The sequence below is a fragment of the Sinocyclocheilus rhinocerous genome, unplaced genomic scaffold (genome assembly GCF_001515625.1).
Source record: "Sinocyclocheilus rhinocerous isolate Xijiao unplaced genomic scaffold, SAMN03320098_v1.1 scaffold2199, whole genome shotgun sequence".
Lineage (NCBI taxonomy): Eukaryota > Metazoa > Chordata > Actinopteri > Cypriniformes > Cyprinidae > Sinocyclocheilus > Sinocyclocheilus rhinocerous.
In genome coordinates this window covers 20,420-26,666 of record NW_015659020.1, presented here as the reverse complement: position 1 = coordinate 26,666, position 6,247 = coordinate 20,420, and the positions used below count along the sequence as shown (strand labels likewise).

The following is a 6,247-nucleotide window of genomic DNA, read 5'->3' as shown; positions in this document are numbered from 1 at the left end:
GCCTTCACGACATGGCGGTGGCGGCAACAACAATACTACAGCGAGGATAAAAGTTACGCCTTCTTTCTTTGCTTGAACATTTGGGCGGCGTTATGCAAATCTTCCCAGATAGTGACGTAGGTATGTGGGGGCGTGTTAGAACGAGCCATTTTAGGTAGGCGTGGTTGACTTAACTTTTATAAAGAATATCTCTTTGGATTTGAGACTTTAGTCTTTGCAACTTTACAGATCTTCTTTATGCACCAAGAGCTTATAACACTTCAAAGAGAAAGGAAAAATTGAAATCGCATCATATGACCACTTTAATGTAAATATTCATGCATGCATCCACGCCACTAGGTGTCAGTATAGATTCAAAGACTGCTGGGATAAAGAAGAGTCTGGCATAAAGAAAATGAGTGCACCTTTACATGTACAGTAGGTGCAGACACCAATTCTGTTATTTAGCATCTATTAACATGATCACAAATCAAATCAAAAATCTTTAAATCCTTTATATTTAAACAGAGACTAAATACTTCTACTGTCACACCTGGAGGATCATAGTGATGTGAATAATAGTCATTTTACCCCGTTCCCCATTTCTAATTGGTTAAACTGATGGTGTTACACATCTCCCCGGCATATGCATGTTTAAGTGACATGTGGCTCTGTCCCATAGGAGATGATGGGGGTTGAAAGGCAGTGTGAGGTGGAGGTACTGAAACAGTCCCAAAAAGATTTACAGTGGGTCCAAAAACAGCTGTCAATCATCTCTAACAGAACCAATGGACCAGGCAGGACCAAAGATAAGGTAAGTCTTTGGGTTAATCAAAAAAATTCACTACAGAAACATAGATGATCAGTTATTGTTTTTTTTTGTAGTTGTTGTATGGACTATAATACAGCATTTTATATAGGCCCTGTGTTTTATGTTAGCTTGGTTTGGTTTTGAAATAAAAGATTAGTCTGTTAGCAATGTTGTAGTTTTGGATCAACCACAAGGCTGTGGTCCAGGCATTATTGGATTAGTCTGTGTCCTGATCACGGTTTGGTTTTCTGAGGACTTGGCCTACTCCTCCATCCGGAGCAAATGCCTACTTCCTCCTGAACCCTTTTCCGCCCCTCCTTTACCCCACACCCTCCATCTGTTCTTTCACAAATAAATAAATCACTGACTACTTTCTTAAGTCACTTGGTGAGCTTTACTTTACACATGTACACATGAGACAGCAGTTAGTATCCTAGGAAAAAATAGGAGCACCTGTGGCATTTCTTTAAGTAACAGATCAACATTTTGTTCTAAACCCACATATGGATAATATCCAATTATATTTCAAATGTATTTATGTGTATCTCTCTAGTTGATTCCTGTGAGCTTGTCTGAGTTGGCAACAATAAAAGGTGGGTGGAACTTTGCACTGGCAAAAGATCAAATTGTACATACCATTTGGTCTTATTGTGGCAATGTAGCCATTCGATTGGCTCCTCTCTCCTTTTATTTAATAAATGAACTCGATCCTTCACTTTAACCTACAGTGCTTATGAACAGACACGTTTTTTGCTTCAGATCTGAAGAGGATGGAAATTGCTCACTTATACTAAGGGCAAATAACATTTACTTGGCTGGAGTGTTTTAGAGATGGTAATGAGTCCTGAGATGTACTCAGGGTCTAGATGTGCCTTTTAGAGACGGGAATCAGTGCAGGTTTATATACTAGAGTGTTGCCATATTTGGCTGTGGTTATGCAATGCTAGATATCCCATGAGACAGCAGAGGGCTCTTTTGGGAGAGATTGAGGGAGACGGGGAGAGAAAGAAGAGAATGACAGTCCACTTAATAATTGCTATGGTTGCCAGGCAGCAGTATCCAAACAAGTCAAGCTTGTTTTCTGTCTAGTTTAAGGGTTATCTCCATGATATTTCTTTCTTGAATCTCATTGTTTTTGCTGGGCATGCTGCTGTATTCATGCACAGCATGCATTAATTTTTTAGTAAGTGTGCAATACCAGTGTGAGGCACAGAGGGCAGTCTTGACCTATTGTTTCATTGCCAAGTCTGGGGAAACCCTGAACTGTCCAAATAATCCTCCTTAATACCCTGCTGCTCCTGCATCCCTGATCTCTGATTGGCCGGCGCTGCTGGGAATGGTCCTGCCACTGCACAGTGGGAGATAAGCGATTGGTCGGACTCACTCACTGGTGGAAAGAGTAAGCGAGCACGGAGAACAGGAGAGAAAGAGTGGGTTCACTGGGTTTCTCACAAGGGATCCTCATTAACAAATCCATCTTCTGCAGTCAAATCACAGATATCTGTTGAAGCATGTAATTCACAGAATTCTTGAGCATTGATGAAGCATGTTCTTTAAGTATGCAGGTGTGTAGTATAAATATATTCCTGGATGTAATACATCCACCATGTTGGCATCGTCCTTTGACCTGGATGTTCTTTGACCCATGGCCTCATGGGATAGTTAAGTGTCCACTAGTTGCACACAGAATCTCTGCTCAATGGTGCTAATTCAGACATCCTATTTATTTAGCATTCTGGCTTTTGAATATTTGTGTATGTAGCTGTGATTTTATTTACATGCACGAGAATATTCCTACATTAATCCGATTTTTGACATTTCTTTTATAAGTTTCATTTCGTTATGTCATTGTTGTTCCAAACCTGTATCATTTTCTTACTTCTGTGGAACACAAAAGAAGGAATTCTGAAGAATGTTAGTAATTAAATAGTATTGGTTCCCTTTGATTTCCATTTTATGGAAAAAAAATAAAATTAAAAATCTTTAGTGTTCAGCAGAAGAATAAAATGCATAAAGGTTTGGAACAACATGAGGGTGAGTAAATTAGAAAAAAAAATTGCATTTTATGGGTAGACTATCCCTTTAACCTGATTCCCATAACCAAATGAATCCAGTGTACAGAAGGTGGCACAGAAGCGCTTCTCAAGTGGCATTTAAGGTGTCTTTACACAGACTGTGTAATGCTGCTCAGACGTGGCGTAAAAGCATTTACACAACAAATACAACTATGTTTTGATACTGGGGCTGAGGTGTGTCAGAGCAGGCTTACTTTAGTCTGGCTTTTATGCAGAATTTTGAGCAGGCACAGAGCAGCCTTAACCAGGCAGTGTAAAGATGTCTCAGTATTCCAGTTTCTAGAAATCTGAATGAGACCACTTTGCATATGCCTATACCAAGCAAAATGTTTGTGTTTGTGTATTTGTGATATCAGTCGTAACTGAACATTCATTTATATATGTGTACGTCTGAACAACTTTATTTCTGGGTCATAGAGAGAGGATAGTTGAGGAATTGAAGAAACATATTTTTCGAGCAAAGAGGAGACTTAACTTTTATGAACATTAAAAAATGTCATGACCTACATTTTGAAATCCGAAATATGTTGCAATTGTAAGTCGCGATACAACTTAAAATAGCAACAGATCTTCAGTATTGTGATGTATGTCCGAGTGAAAAGGATTATTGGAAAAAATGTAGTTCTATCCATTGGTTTGTTCTATCCATTGATTTGTTCTATCCATTGGTTGATAAATAGTTTCAGGCAGATCTGAATGCATGCTTGCAGTCGATTGTAAGAAAGGAGTGAGGTTTAAGTGGAATAAACAATAGGAAAATACAGCAAACGTCATGAGAGAGGGAACTGACGTTTTTACCAGAAAGTCGAGTTATGTTTAATTAAACATTATGAGGTCTAAATGAATGAGTGAGTGAATGAATGAATGAATGAATAAATATACATGGATGAATTGTTCATAATAAGATCAATAAGCATTTAGAAAATAGGGTGAATTTTCATTTCATGCTGACTTGCGGACATGAATTAGAATTGTTTGGATTATTCTGCTGTATACAGGAATATTCTGATCGCTGTGCAGCTTGTAAACATCCTTTTGGTTTAAGGTTTAATCACAATATGGACCTTAATCAGAAAATTATGTTCATGTAAATGTGGCCAGTGATGGGGGAGGGAATGAGAGAGAGAGAATGCATAAACACCTTATTTGACCTTGTCAGCTCCAGTCATGGCCCTCTAGGGCGGATGGGTGATGCTCACCTGGAAGATGATGCTGAAAATGCAGATGCACGGCATTGGGCATGAGAAACGTGCATTTACATGACACAGATGGCAAAGTGAACCAGCGCACGACTGTCCTGCTGAAAGCTGCACTGGCTCTGCACTTGTGCGTGCTTCTCCTCTCTGTGAGTGTGTGGGAAAGAGAGAGCGAGAATAGGCCAGTTGTGTTCACATATCTTCTACATTGATCCAGCACACAGATACAGCTGAAGAGCGCTTTAAACGAGCGCTAAAGACAGTGTGTTTGTGTGCTGCGCTCTTCTTCTCTGTGTGTGTCTGTGTGTGTGTGAGAGAGAGAGAGAGAGAGAGTGGGTGAGCGCGCGCCTGTGCGGTCTCCTCAGTGCCGCCCGCTCCAGCGCTTTTCTCTTCCCGACGGTCGCTAATGAACCGTTTTAAGCCCGGATAGCACGGACAGCGGACCGGAGCCGTCAGCCGCCCCTTAATATGACACAGTTGGACGCGGCTGTCTTTACGGGAATCATCTTTTAACGGAAGAGCGGCGGAAGAGGTAGAGTCGCTGTCCATCGCTTGATTTGGTTCGCGCGCTCAGCTGATCTGAGAGCATGTTGTGTTGATAAGGAATGTATTGGAGGTTTTGGTCAGAAATGTCTTTTAAATGCGTTACAACACGGTTGTTTAGTCGGATAGATGTTTACTTTGCTGCTTTGGCTGTAAATGTCATTATGGCTCGTGCGGTCGTCTGCACTATAACCTTATAAATACATATAGTAACGTGGTCCGCTGTGCCGTATTAAATGGGCTGAAAACATTATTCAGTGTCTTTCTGCCAGTTAAACACATGCCTGTGTGGGGTACTTTTGTCCATAGCCATTTTAGATTGCAGCACTGCTGAATGTTTCTCACAGTAGCTTGTACTATTAAAGAGATAGTCCTCTTTTTCTCATCACTTGTGAGCTCTTCAAACTACTTCTAGATCTCGCTGTCATAATCAGTTATAATTATTTGTTTTAGTATTATTTTAACGTATTCTTTTATTTTAAACAACCCTAAAAGTGATAGGTGAGGTCAGGGCTTGTTGTCACCGAGATTGGGTTTATTAAAGGGATTTAATTGTTAGCATCATATCAATTGATGTCAGATCTGTTTTGACATTGAATATCTGTCTCTTGGTGGATAGGAGCACAGCGTATTTTATGCACAATTCAACTGTTAACCTGAATTCACTCCAAGCATAATCAGTTTAATAGTTATTAGCAGATGCTTTATTTGGTCTAGTCACCAAAACATTGCCATTTCAAACGCATACAATCACCTATGTGCTTTTTAATTATTAATACATTCTATAATGACATGGTGTACCTCTGGTGTAATATATCTCCCTGTAGTGTGATGTGACAAGACCTCATCTGTTACATCATATTATGTGGACAGTACAGATTTAAATAAAAATGAAATTATTGTACATAGTGTACTGTAGGGCTGTCAAAATGACTGAAAAACTAAATTCGAATTTTCTTCTTAAATATGATCAAAATTCGAATTATATTCAAATTTAAAAGGCATAATTTCAGTTAGGGGGAAAAAAGCTTTTGGCTTCTCTGCTGAGGCCACAAGAGGGTGCATCGAGCAAAATATTATGCACGTTTCTTCAAAGCGTAATAAAATAACACAACTATCTTTGAAAAAAAGTGCATAATGTTTAAAATAATGTTTATAAACCATATATAATTAATAAAGTTGCTTAAACAATTAGAAAAAAAAACAGCACCATGCATGTATAGTTTAATACAAAGGACCGAAAACCAATCACAAAGAGTAGGCTACTTTCTTCATTTAAAAACATGAGATACAGTGGGATGGGGAAAAACCGCCATAACGTCTTTAGACATGTTTTTTAAAAGTTGAACTTGCATTAATTTTACATGGCTTTCTAAACATGCCGCTCTCTGCGAGACGCGAGTGCAATGCTGATAGATGTCTCTAGAAAATGTGATAAATATGCATTTTGTGTGAACGGCTTGGTTTCAGTAACGTAGCAGCGCCTCGTCTAGTGGGTTCAACTGGATAGGCTAACAAAAGCATTCAAATGCAATCAATGACACATACATCGTCATCGCATCTCGTGCGCCATTGATAAGGCTGCCTATCGGCTGACGCAGACCTTAAATTCGAATGCAACGTTTTTGCATTCGAATTTTTTT

At 39.3% G+C, this 6,247-nt stretch overlaps 1 long non-coding RNA gene across 1 annotated transcript in view; it reads left to right on the top strand.

Annotated features, from left to right (window-relative positions):
- LOC107723234 (uncharacterized) overlaps positions 1-6,247 on the top strand; it is a 33,296-nt gene that overhangs the window by 6,871 nt on the left and 20,178 nt on the right. The window contains exon 2 of the long non-coding RNA XR_001637900.1: positions 662-793. This is a non-coding gene — a long non-coding RNA (uncharacterized LOC107723234). The remainder of the gene's footprint in view (positions 1-661; positions 794-6,247) is intronic.